This window comes from Lygodium microphyllum, chromosome 9, assembly GCF_053477565.2.
Source record: "Lygodium microphyllum isolate KBCC chromosome 9, Lygodium_microphyllum_v1.1.10, whole genome shotgun sequence".
NCBI lineage: Eukaryota > Viridiplantae > Streptophyta > Polypodiopsida > Schizaeales > Lygodiaceae > Lygodium > Lygodium microphyllum.
Window position 1 is genome coordinate 149,410,005 of NC_141143.1, and position 13,069 is coordinate 149,423,073.

The following is a 13,069-nucleotide window of genomic DNA, read 5'->3' on the forward strand; positions in this document are numbered from 1 at the left end:
CATATGCTATTTGGTTCGTGTATGCCATACCGACATTTGGAGCTTGGATTTGGATGTATTTGAGCATTCCCGACTTACTTGATCACTGATCTTGGTTGCTATTTGGATATGATTGAGTTGACCGAGAGCTTATTTGGGCTTATGTATTGCTTCATGGTTAATACAATCGGTGCTTCATGTATGTCATGCTCTCTTGGATGCGCTTGATGCATTGACAGGGTCATTTATCACTGGTGCTTTCTCTTGGGTTGTTTGAGCTTCTGAGCTCGCTTTGTATGCCTTTTGTGCTAGTGGGAGCATTTTACATGCTTACTTGACCTTTGACAGTTGCATACAATAGCACTTACATGTATTTGGAGCAGTTTATGTCTTGAGCAGCTACATACGCATTGAGCCTTTGGGATCGTACTTCGATCTTTATGGATATGCATTGATGTACTCTTGGTTCACAGGATGCTTATGAGCTGAGTCTCATATTTGGATCTTTCTCTTTGAGCAGACACCTATTTGTGTCAGGTTTTGGCAGTTACAGGAACACTTTGCCTAGAGTGTCTGGGGGTGTGCCTTTCACTGGAAGATGTTATTTTGACATGCTTCGGTGTTGAGCTCATGTTCTTTTCACTGTCATTGGCCTTGCTTATGTCCGTTTCATGCCGGCTTTGGACCTAGCATTGTTTGCTTGACATTGGATCCTATTTTGGGACAGTTTGCTCTCTAGACTGCATACCTGCAATTTATTACAGCAAGCAGTTATTGGTGGACTGAGGTGTACTTTTCATGCTGAAATATCTTGATTTGGTGTACCGCACCTAGCACTAAGTGGGCAACAACTTTTGGCACACTTTGCTCGCCCTTTGGACCCCGTTTCGGTCATTTTTGGGCAGTTTCTACAGTAAAACAACAAGCAGTTTTGGACTGTTTAGGCATTTCCAGCCTGCATAATGGCGTCATCTTCGCATGATAGTGCCATCTTTAACATTATAAAGTTGGATGGTACCAACTACTCTTACTGGAAGAGTCAAATATGGCAGGTTTTGGTGCAGAAATCTCAGATTAAGCCACTTCGGTTGAGTGGGGAGTAGCCTGAAACTATGGACAATGACGACTGACTTGAACTTGATGAGCTATGCAAGTCCACGATTGTATTGTCTCTCACTGAACAGGTACATTATAATGTATTTGAGGAAGCGCAGAGTGCATGGGATCTATGGAATAAGATCAAGAATCTTTATGATAAGAAAAGTCTGGCGAGTCAGATGTACTAGTTAAAGCAGCTTATGGATCTGCGCATGAAGGATAATGCGACTATGTCTGCTCACTTGAGCCAGTTCCATGCTATACTGAAGAACCTGACTTCACAGGATATCACCTTTGGAGAGGAAGTAACTCCTCTTTTCTTACTTGGGACTCTGAATGAGTCATGGGATGTATTCCGCACTGCTCTTTGTGCCTCTAGTGCTACTCTAAAATTGGCAGATGTTGAGAGTGCTCTTCTTCAGGAAGAGGTGAATCGCAAAAACTTGGATGCCTCTCGTGGTAGTCATGCTTTGACAGTTAGAGGTAGGAATGACAGGTATGACCGTGGTAATAGCCGAGGCCGTGACTCGCAGAAGGGTCGGTCTAAATCTCGTGGCAAGTCGCATAGTAAGTCGCGTGGGCGCAATGCAAATGTCACTTGTCATCATTGTGGGAAAAAGGGACATATTAGACCACAGTGTCATGAGTTGCGCAATGAGAAGCGCAAGGATAAGGGGAAAGATAAAGTGCAGGAGAAGTCCTCTGATCGCAGCATAGTACCTGCGAAGTCCAGCGTCAAGATTGAGGAAATTAATGTCACGCAGACTGAGGAGTCCGATGGTGGTGATGAGTTTATACTTGCAGCTAGTTCTTCTGATGCTTCACACTTGACTGAGACATCTAGTATGTATGCACAGTGCTGGTTATTGGATTCAGGTGCGTCCTTCCATGTGACGCCTTACCGTGAGTGGTTTCACTCTTACCGTACTGTATCTAGATCAGTCAGACTTGACGATGACAGGTCTCTTGATATTGTGGGCTGTGGAGATATTCAGTTGCAGTTTTCCACTGGCAGTTCCTTTTTGCTCAGGGATGTACGTCATGTACCTGCGCTTACGCGCAGTCTTATGTCTGCAGGACAGTTGGATGATGCAGGGTTTCATGTCTGTTTTGGAGATTCTGCCTGAAAAATTACCAAAGGCAGACTTGTGCTTGCTAGAGGCGCCAAGGCTGGCAGCCTCTATCCTCTTGTTGTATCTGGGTCTTTTGTAGACCATGTTTTGGCAGTAAGCTCTATCCCACATGTATCATTTTGGCATGCCCGTTTGGGGCATATGTCTTTGAAGGGAATGAAAATGTTATCTAGTTTGCAGTATCTTCCGCCTTTGGACTATGCACGTTTTGACTCGTGTGATCATTGTCTTTATGGTAAGCAGAATAGGTCTACGCATAAGAAATCGGGTAGGCCACGCATGAGTGAGCCCTTGGCATTGGTGCATTCCGATGTTTGTGGGCCTATGCCTTGCATGTCTATGGGTGGCGCGAAGTACTTTGTTACCTTCATTGATGATTTTTCTAGGAAAGTGTGGGCTTATCCCATAAAGCAAAAGTCTGATGTCTTGGCAGTCTTTAAGCGTTGGCTTGCTCTTGTTGAGAACCAGACTGGGTATAGGCTGAAATGCCTTAGGACTGACAATGGGGGAGAATATGTCTCACGTGCTTTTGAGCAGTTTTATGATGATAGGGGTATTAAGCATCAGTTCACCGTCCCTTACACCCCACCCAAGAATGGTTTGGCTGAGCGCATGAACAGGACTATTCAGGAGCGTGTGCGCTCTATGCTTAGCCATGCAGGCCTACCCCAGAGTTTTTGGGCTGAGGCAGTTAGTACGGCAATGCATGTCATAAACCGATCTTCTTGCAGTGGATTGGATTTCCAGGTTGCAGAGGAAGTTTGGGCTGGTAAGCCACCCTCTTATGCGCATCTCCGTGTCTTTGGATGTGAGGCATTCTGCCATGTGCCCAAGGACAAGAGGAGTAAATTGGATCCAAAGAGCATTAAATGCATATTCCTTGGCTATGGTGAGTCAGGAGAGATGGGCTATCGCCTATGGGATCTGCAGGAGCGGAAAATAGTACGCAGCCATGATGTCGTCTTCCATGAAGACAAGATGCACAGGCAGCCTGAGAAGGTGGTTGAGATCCGCAGAGTGATCTTTCAGGAGGAGCCTAGAGCTCCAGCACAGCCAGTAGTACAGCCTGCAACAGTTCCTCCACAGGGCCAGGGTGTTGGACAGGCAATTAGACAGGTAGTAGAGCCTACGGTGAGACGGTCTGCTAGAGACAGACGTCCACATGACAGATTTCAGCCCTCTATGCATTATGTTTTGGTTACAGATGCAGGAGAGCCTTTCACTTATGATGAGGCTATGCGCAGGGGTGACAGTCACTCCTGGGAGAGGGCTATGCAGTCTGAGATAGACTCCCTGCATAAGAATGAGACTTGGGATTTGGTTGCCTTGCGTAAGGGCAAGAAGGATTTGCCATGCAAGTGGGTGTACAAGCTGAAAAGTACCCCTGGACACCCCAAGCCGGCATACAAGGCTAGATTGGTAGCAAAGGGTTTTAAGCAGGAACATGGTGTGGACTTTGATGAGGTCTTCTCTCTTGTGGTTAACATGACCACCCTGCGCTTAGTCTTGGCTTTGGTTGCAACCGCTTGACTTAGATCTATATCAGATGGATGTCAAGATGACTTTTCTACATGGGGACTTGCATGACGAGATCTATATGGATTAGCCTAAGGGCTTTGCAGAACCTGGCAGGGAGCACCTAGTGTGCAAGTTGAAGATGAGCTTGTATGGCTTGAAGAAGACACCTAGGGAATGGTATCATAAGTTTGATGCCTTTATGCAGTCACAGGGCTACAGCAGGAGTGCTATGGATCCGTGTCTTTACATGAAGAAAGCCCGTGATGGCAGTTTGCTTATCTTGGTACTCTATGTTGATGGTATGCTGATAGCAGGGAAAGCTCATGATGAGCTAGATGCTCTTAAATCTCAGCTGAAGAAGAGCTTTGAGATGAAGGATTTGGGACAGGCTTCACATATACTTGGGATGCGCATTAAGCGCGATAGGCATCAGGGGCTTTTGTATCTCTCACAGCGGGAGTACATTCATAAAGTCCTTGAGCGCTTCCGCATGCAGGACATAAAGCCTATTGGCTGTCCATTACCTTCTTATGTGAAGGTATCACAGGCCAATTGTCCGCAGACAGATGAGCAGAGGGCTGAGATGGCCAAGATCCCTTATGCTTCAGCCGTCGGCAGTTTGATGTATGCCATGATAGCCACTCATCCAGATATTGCGCATGCAGTTGGTGTTGTGGTACGCTATATGGCTACACCTGGCAGCAAACATTGGGATGCTGTGAAGGGTATCATGAGGTACCTGAAGGGCACAGCAGATATGTGTATTTGCTATGGCATCCAAGATACAGGGGTCGTGAGGTACACTGACTCCGATTATGCAGGACATGCAGATAGTAGGAAGTCCACTTCTGGCTATGTATTCACCTATGCTGGAGGGGCTGTCTCTTGGATGTACGGCTTTGTCTACCACTGAGGCCGAGTATGTTGCAGCCACTGAGGCTTGCAAGGAGGCCATATGGTTAGGCCGTCTAGTTGCTGACCTTGGGATTGATGCTACACCTACACTGCATTCGGATTCTATGAGTGCCATTCAGTTGGCTAAGAATCCGGTCTTCCATGCGAAGACGAAACACATTGAGGTGAGATATCACTTCATACGTGGTGTCGTGGAGGACAAGTCTATTGACCTTGTCAAGATCTCCACTGACGAGAATCCTACAGATGTACTCACGAAGAGCCTCACTACTAAGCGCTTTGCCTTCCTCAGGAGGTTGATGGGCGTTGGATGAGATGTCGCCTTTTCTCATCCCTTGTACCTATGTACATTTGTACTGTCTTTTCTTTTTTCTTTTCTCTCTCACTAGGGCAGATTCGCCTTTAAGTGGGAGGTTGTTGGGGGTAAAGGCGCCTCCGCCGTGCCACCCCGTGTATTACTACACTGACAATACCCGCCACTGCACACTGCAGGTGGCGGGCGCCCGTCACGTCACTTTATTCTTTATTCTTTTAGTGATAGTTTGAATAAAGGAAGGCCCGGTCACACATTGTGACTGTTGGAGTTCCCATTTCTTGTCTCTCTCTTTCTTGCTCTTGCTCTCCCGCCATAGCTCGCGTGCAAGCTTCGATCCTTCTCACCTTTCACAAAGCAAGGCAATGATGATCAGTACTAAAAACTATAGTTTTTGAAGATAATACTCAAACAAGATAATAGCCCAACATGGTTCTATGAAGGTTTAATGTTGTTCTTGCATTGAGTTTATCCATAAACTTTGCAAATCCAAATCACAAAAATGAATTTGGATCTCCACATGTACGACAATCAACCACCTAATCGCAAGTGATGAAAAGAGTTGCTAGCTACTGCTGTTGATCCATGTTAGAAACATAGAGCTTTTGATACCCCTAGCTTCATACTTGGTGGAATGCCACTCTATAGTAGATTCTTAGTAAGGGTCTCACCCTAAGCCTTTAGTTCTTGTTGCAAATGCATGAAGTCTGACCATACTTCTTCTTGATGAAGTTGGTTACTTCTAGCCTTGGAGTAGTAATGATTTGACAACCCTTTGGTATTTTAAGTAATTTCTTTAAGCAACTTAATCATTTCTTGCTTATAGTAGAGTTTGTATGTTTTTCTCTAGATCTTTTTCTCGATGCTATAGGGCTCTCCAAGTAGTATGTTAGCCTTGATAGAGTCTTCTTTTATTGAGACCATGACCATTGAATGTAATGGGTGACGCTATAGGGTTTGTTTTTCTCATAGAGACATCAAACAACCTATTTTAGGTGCCATCAATAGGGATTCCTCCTTAGATTGAGCCTTCTCTCCATTCTTATTGAAGTCATTCAATGGTGTATTGAGGTCATAATCATTCCATTCTTTCTTGAAGTTCTCCTCTTGCATGTTGGTATCTTGGAATCATTGTGTTCTTTCAACATAGGCATTGTTGCATCATGATTGAAGCATCCATCTGGACCTTTTAGTCACTTGCTATCATGGTCTTCTGCTGGGGTTAAATCTCAAGAGGGTCACCTTTAAAAATGCAAGTATACCACATGTGATCAATAGAAGGGTTATTTTATGTAGTAAATTTTATAGGATTACATTTACACATGGGGATTTTAAATTAGGATTTAGAAAAAATATGTAAACTTCTTATGGGCAACTTCAGAATCTGCATGAGAATGAGACACAAATTCCTCAGCTAGAGGATTAAGTTTGGAGAGTAGATCTTCAAGTTGTTACATGTCCTCATTGTTATACTACTTCTGCTCATTGATTGGGGGTGGAGATGAGGATGAGAATCCATTAACATCAATAGGATGAAAATCTATAACATGGCTAGCATCGAAAACATCATTAGGATGGAACATCACACCATTACTATCATTGAGGGTAGGTGAAGATGATGGGTTACTCTCCTTTTTTCCCGATGATGTCCATGCTCCTGTACATTTCCCCAAAGAAACAAAGCAATGCCCCCCAAAGGCTCTTGGCACAAAAAAAAACTTGTCTTTTTCATCATGGTGATGGTTAGCTTTGTTCTCCATCTTTAGCATGTCCCTCAAAAGGTGGAAAAGAAAAAACACACCTTCTTCCTCCACCCTTTTCTTCCCTTTAATGCCTAAAAGCGTGTTCTCATCTATACAAACCTAGATATGGAGTTGTCTCTTAAGATTTTAGGCAAAAACTTTTAGTTAACTCTAGGTTTAGTCTACTAGAGTTAACTTAGATTTAAGGCATGACCACATGCAATCCTTTATCTTCTTATCTCTTCCTTCTCTTATGGGCCAGCACAGTGTTACATTTAATGCTCTTCCTCACTATGCAAGATGTCATTCATATTCATGCAAGACCTTAACTACTCTGTCAAAGGTGAAGCAATTTTTATCTACTTAAAGCTCACAAGGAAGCAATAAATGTTTGAAGTGAAACCTCCATCCACACTTTGGTACCATTTCTTGTGCTCAAGTATCGAGTATATGTCAAGGTGTGCTTCATTATCTAGAATAACATTCCCCTTTTCAACATATGGCCCTCTACAATCAAGGTTCAAGAAAATACCTATTCCTTTATTTGGTTCCTTCCATCATCCACAAGGCAAGTAAATATGTTTCAGAGGCTGAACTAGCAACAACATTGATAATGATCTCTATGAGTTGTGGGCATGTTCTTGTCTCATACACTAAGGGTCTATACAAGTAGCACCTCATTTATAAATTCTAAAACCTAGTGCAAGGGTGGCTATTGAGGCCTTTGGGTATGAATCCTCTACATCTAATATTGTAAAGGAAGTCAAGGATATGATGAAACATTATACTAGTATAATCACCAAATAATACTATTAGATCTATGTAGATGTTAATTTCTTAAAGCATCAACAAAATCTGATGGACACTAGGAAACTTGACTATACAAGTTTATCAAGGTTTAGTAGCAAAGTACTGTGGTGGCTAGCACCTCCTATAGAATTTTTCTCATGTGAAACGTGACATATATGGGAAATTAGGCCATATGGCCAATGCTTATTTGAGTAGGATCAATTTTCTCCAACAAGATAGCCAACAATCTAGGCCTATGAATCATCCGGCAAATAATGGGAATATTCAAGGGGAGGGCCCTAAGCAAATATTACAAAGGGGAAAATCCATCTAGATAAAATGTCGAGTGGGGTTAGCTTAGTAGAGATACTTCCAATTAATTAGAAGGCAACTTTTGACAATGGTAGAGTGGTTACTAGAGGTCAAAAAGTGAAAGAGGATACGAAGGATGACCCTAGTACAAGCAAAGCCTAGTGTGGTTGACAAGAAGGTCATGGATGCTAATATCCAAGTGGGCCGTCTTAAACACAATGGTACTTTAGAGGAGCTTGTGGTTCAAAGCAAATGCAATTTGAAAGTGAAGGAGACTGCTAAGGCCATTAGTAAACTAAAAGAGTAGACGGTGTGGAAAGAGAAGAAAGAAATAACAAACTTTTGGGAGTTTGATTTAGTGAATGCTCTATGTGAAGTCAACCTGAAGAATGACAATTTGCTATAACTAATCCTATTGTCACCTAGCATTTACAAATGAATTCAAGAAAATCCTACGAATGGGTTATGTTGTAGAGCCTATTGGTGTAAATGGAGTGGGCAAGGAATGGTGGAAAAATGTGGAGAAAGACCACCCTAAGATGGAAGTTAACATGGATGACATCTTGATTAAAAGCATAGTGATAGATCTGGGCTTATCCATAAACATTATGAGTATGGATCTATTTTAGACGCTAGGTCTCCCTATCTAAAAGGATATCACCACTGTTCTAAAAATGGTAGATGATAGTCTAATGCAAGCAAAAGCAATGGTATCTTAATTTCATGTGATAGTAGCTTACATTGAGTGCATTCTTAACTTCTGTGTGATCTGATTTTCTAGGAGACCAAGCTAACAATTGTTGCTTGGACGACCATGGATCTTACACTCCAATTGGTTGGTGGACATCCCAACTTACTATCTAATCTTTGGGTGTGGACATTGGATGCTTATTGTAAGCACCCGTTAAATGAAAGGGTATCACCTCCTCACTACGAAATGGGGGGTACTTAATGGAGATTTTTCCATTAGAACCTCAAGCTCTAGTAATTTTGATGAGGGTTATATCATGGAAGAAATTTATCAAGTCTGTTTGAATGAGCTAATAGGGACAAAAAATTGAATTCATGGCACAAATATGATAGAGTTTGATCTTAGGACTCCTAAGGATGTCTGCCCAATCAAACTCAACACCATATTGTTGGTGGATGACAAGCATATAGGGTATGAGGAACTTCTACATGAGTTTAGAGAGATATTTGCATGGAGTTATGATGAATTGAAGGGGATTCAACCTACAATTGCTATGCATACAATCCCATTGAAAGAGGGTAGGAAGTCTATAAGGCAAAAGGTTAGACATATGCATTTGAATTGAGAGAGTCTCTTTTTTAGGAATTCATGCATTTGAGGAAGGCATGTCCGATGTTTTTAGTTGAATACATTGAATGGTGCTCATTGATTGTAATAAGGAAGAAGAGAAATAGTCAAATCTATCTATGCATGGATTTTAAGGAGCTAAATAAGCAATAAATAAAGGACTACTACCCTCTACCCTTTATCAATGAGATTTTAGATCAATTGGCAGGGTGAGAGATATACTCCATGGATTATTTTGTAAGTTACAAGTAGATGGCCATAGTTGAGGAGGATAAGTTGAAAATGACATTCATTACAGTCTTTGGTGCCTTTGCATACCATGTCATGGTTTTTGGTTTATGTGATTCTCTTGGGTCTTGGCAAAAGATGGATGACAAGTCATTTATCAATATCTCCCTCCTAAAGAGCTTTAACGTTTACAAACCATTTAGGACCCTTCCACAATTTGAGATAGACAACTTCTTATTCTACAAAAGTGCTTAAGGTTTACAAACCATTTAGGACCCTTCCACAATTCGAGATAGACAACTTCTTATTCTACAAAAGTTGCTTTGAGTGTTGCCATGAGTGCTCTATAGCATTTAATCCTTGGAAGTGTGTATTTGAGGTGCCTATGGTTTATTATTGGGTCATGTTGAGCATGACCAGCATTGCCACACATATTGACAATATAGTTGTTATCATGGCCATGAGTCCACCCACTAGTCCTCATGAGGTTCATAGCTTTGTTTCGTCCATGGGCTATTATTGTCAATTCATTGCCCTTGACAATGTTTTTGAATGGACAAAACCATGTTAAGTGGCATTTGAGGATGTCAACATGGAAATATCTACGACATCAATGTTAAAACTCCCAATAGGGGTGAGGTTTTCTATATCTTCATGAATATGACAATGCATAATATTAGTTGCTACCTATCCTAGATTTGGGAGGTGCAACTTTATTATTTAGTTAGTTTTGTAAGCTACAAGTTGGGTATTACAGAGCTTTGTTATAGCTATTTAGAGAAGGTTTGCTTGGCTATGGTATTTGTCACCAAGAAGTTTAGACATTATATTCTTTATGAGAAGGTGGTGTTTTTCACTAAGGTTGCGAGGATACACCTACTATTAAACAAGCTTCAATCCCTTAATCGCCCAGCCAAGTGGTTAATCTCTTAGATTGACTATGAGGTCCAAAGCATGGCAAGTCAAATGATTAGTAGATTTTGGTGAGCCTTAGGAAGAGTGGGCTGATATCAATGATTGTGAGGATCTATGCAAGATTGATGCAATGTCAATCCCATTATGCTATGCATCTATTATGCATTATCTATCTGCAGGTAACCCAATAGAAGCTCTTTCTAAGTCAAAAAAGAGAAAGATTAAACAACAAGCACTTTGCTTTTCATTAATAGTTGGTGTCTTATATAGAAAGGGAATGGATGAGGTCTATCACCTTTGTGTGGTGCATGATGAGGTGCCATTCATTTTAGAGGAATGCCATGGTTTAGCATGTGGGGGTTATTTGACTAGACAACTTACGTCAAAGGAATGATGCTAGGGAAAATTGTAAGCGATCTCTTAATGCCATTCTAGTGAAAATTTCCTTTGAAAAGTGGGGCATTCATTTTGTTAATGGACCTGTGCATCCTTTTTCAACCATACGGAAGCATTATATCATTGTGGCGATTGAACTATTATAGGAAGTGGTCTGAAGCTCATGCTACGATGAAGAATAATACTAAAGAAATGGCTAGTTTCATTCTCAAATAGATCATTTACTATTTTGGTCTACCCAAAGAGCTTGTGTTTGACCATTGTCGGAGGGGTTTTTGTAGAAAGGTCAAATATCCACCAGGGATCAGAGACAGAAGGAAGTAGAGATAGGAGATGGAAAAGAATAGACAAGAGGTAAACACGATAAAGCCAAAGCACAATGAATTGAATAAATATGTATTGGTAGAACCTAATTTTCCTTTGTCTAGCACTACTCAGAAGCACTCTCTATGCATTAGATCTCCTGGAGCTCCTCCATAGACCAAAAACATGGATCAAATTAACAACTTCCTCTCTGCTACTCAAAACCCAAATTTGATGGCTTCATTGGCTTTGGAAAGGGGGTAAAACAGCAGGACACCTCCTTAGGGATCTCCCATATCACTTCTTCTTCTTCTTCCAGTTCAAAGTGTAGTTTTCAGACTGTCAACAGCAATTGCAACGCGTGCGATTTTGCCCCTTTATCTTTTCTATGAAAAATCCAATAACTGGCTGAAAAAGCAACTTGCTTTTTACATGCCATCCTAATAATCTAGAAGCTTTTCTAACTTTTTTAGATTTTTACAATAAATAATATCCAATATATCTAAAACATGCTAAAATTATCTAAAAATCTAGTATTTTTGGATAATCCATGCAACGAATACTAGCACTAATGACTCAGATCACATTGACTCAGTACATTAATAAGAAAGTCCGATGATGATGCATTCTATGCTTTTTCATATTGTGTTTGCATAGCATCACGACACCATGGGACACACTTCTTGAATAAGATCATAGAAGCATTAATAGATGCTTTGAAATTTGCACAAAAATGCTACACCTTATAAGCCCCAAGTGAATAAGTAGGTAGAAAGCACTAATAAGAAGCTTTTAGGGATTTTATCTAAGGCTATATTAGTGGAAAAGCATGATTGGAATAAGAAACTTTATGTGATTGTTTGGGCTTACAACATGATGTTTAAAATAGCGACATGACATACCTCCTTCAAGTTAGTATGCAGGAACGAGACGGGAACGAGTGTGTCTTGCCCTTGGAGATTGAGTTACCTATCGTGAGATTTGCTTTAAATCATTTTTTTGGCAAGATAAAAGCATTGCAATAATGATTCGGTTCCTTAGCATATCTTGATGAAATAAAATTGTTGACTTTGTTGCATCAAGAGGTAGGGAAGAAGTGGATGAAAGTGTTTCATGAATTATGAGCCAAGAAATATGAATTTCTGAGGGTCGTATTATGATGTACATTGTGAGCTGTTTCTAGGGAAGTTAGAACCCAAGTGGAATGGCCCTTATAAAATAGTCTCTTTATAGAAAAATTACTCTACAACTCTTTTAGTGGATTGAAATGGGTAGAGTTTGAAACTAAAGTGAACTTCAATAAGTTGAAGCTTCACTATGTGTAAGGGGCTGACATATGACTTATGCCTTTGTAGGTCTCCCAAGATCTAGCTTCAACATGCAAAGTGTACTAATTCTATTGGATGGGAAAAGTTATTTCATATCTTTAGCATCCATACTTAGAGCAGTGCTACTACCAAGGCAAAGTCGTTTGGTGGAGTAAAGGTTTCCACATTATTGAGTAGCTTGATGGAACTTTCATGCATAACATTAAGTTCTATTGCCACCACTATCATAGGGTTCTTTTTAGTGCTCCTATTGAGTTTAGTGAGGAAGATGAGATTATACCTATCACACACCCTCTCTCTTGACTGGACTTTGATTACCATAAATATTACTAGGTTGATCAATATGGCATGGCACATCAATGAAGCCTTAGTCCAGACATTGTATTTTGATGGAGTTTTCCAAGGGCTCGCCAATTATGCGAGTGTAGGGGTAATATTAAAGATCCTCACCATAGAGTGATTATGAAAATGGAAGTTTATTTAGGCACTTCTTTCATTAATAATATGGTGGAATAAAAGGCTTTGCTCATGGGGTTGAATTTAGCTAGACATGGTGGTATTTGCCACTTATTGGTGAAAGGTGACTTGAAGTTAGTGATTAACTAGTTGAATGGGACCTGAAGTGTGAGCCACCCCATTCTGCGAATGTATTGTCATGCAGTCATGTAGATACTAAAAGAGTCAGTGACTTGTTAGTTGATTCCCCATTAGTGGAATCACTTTGCAAATTCCTTGGCTAATTATGCCTTCATTAAATATATTTTTGTTAATTGTGAACCTAA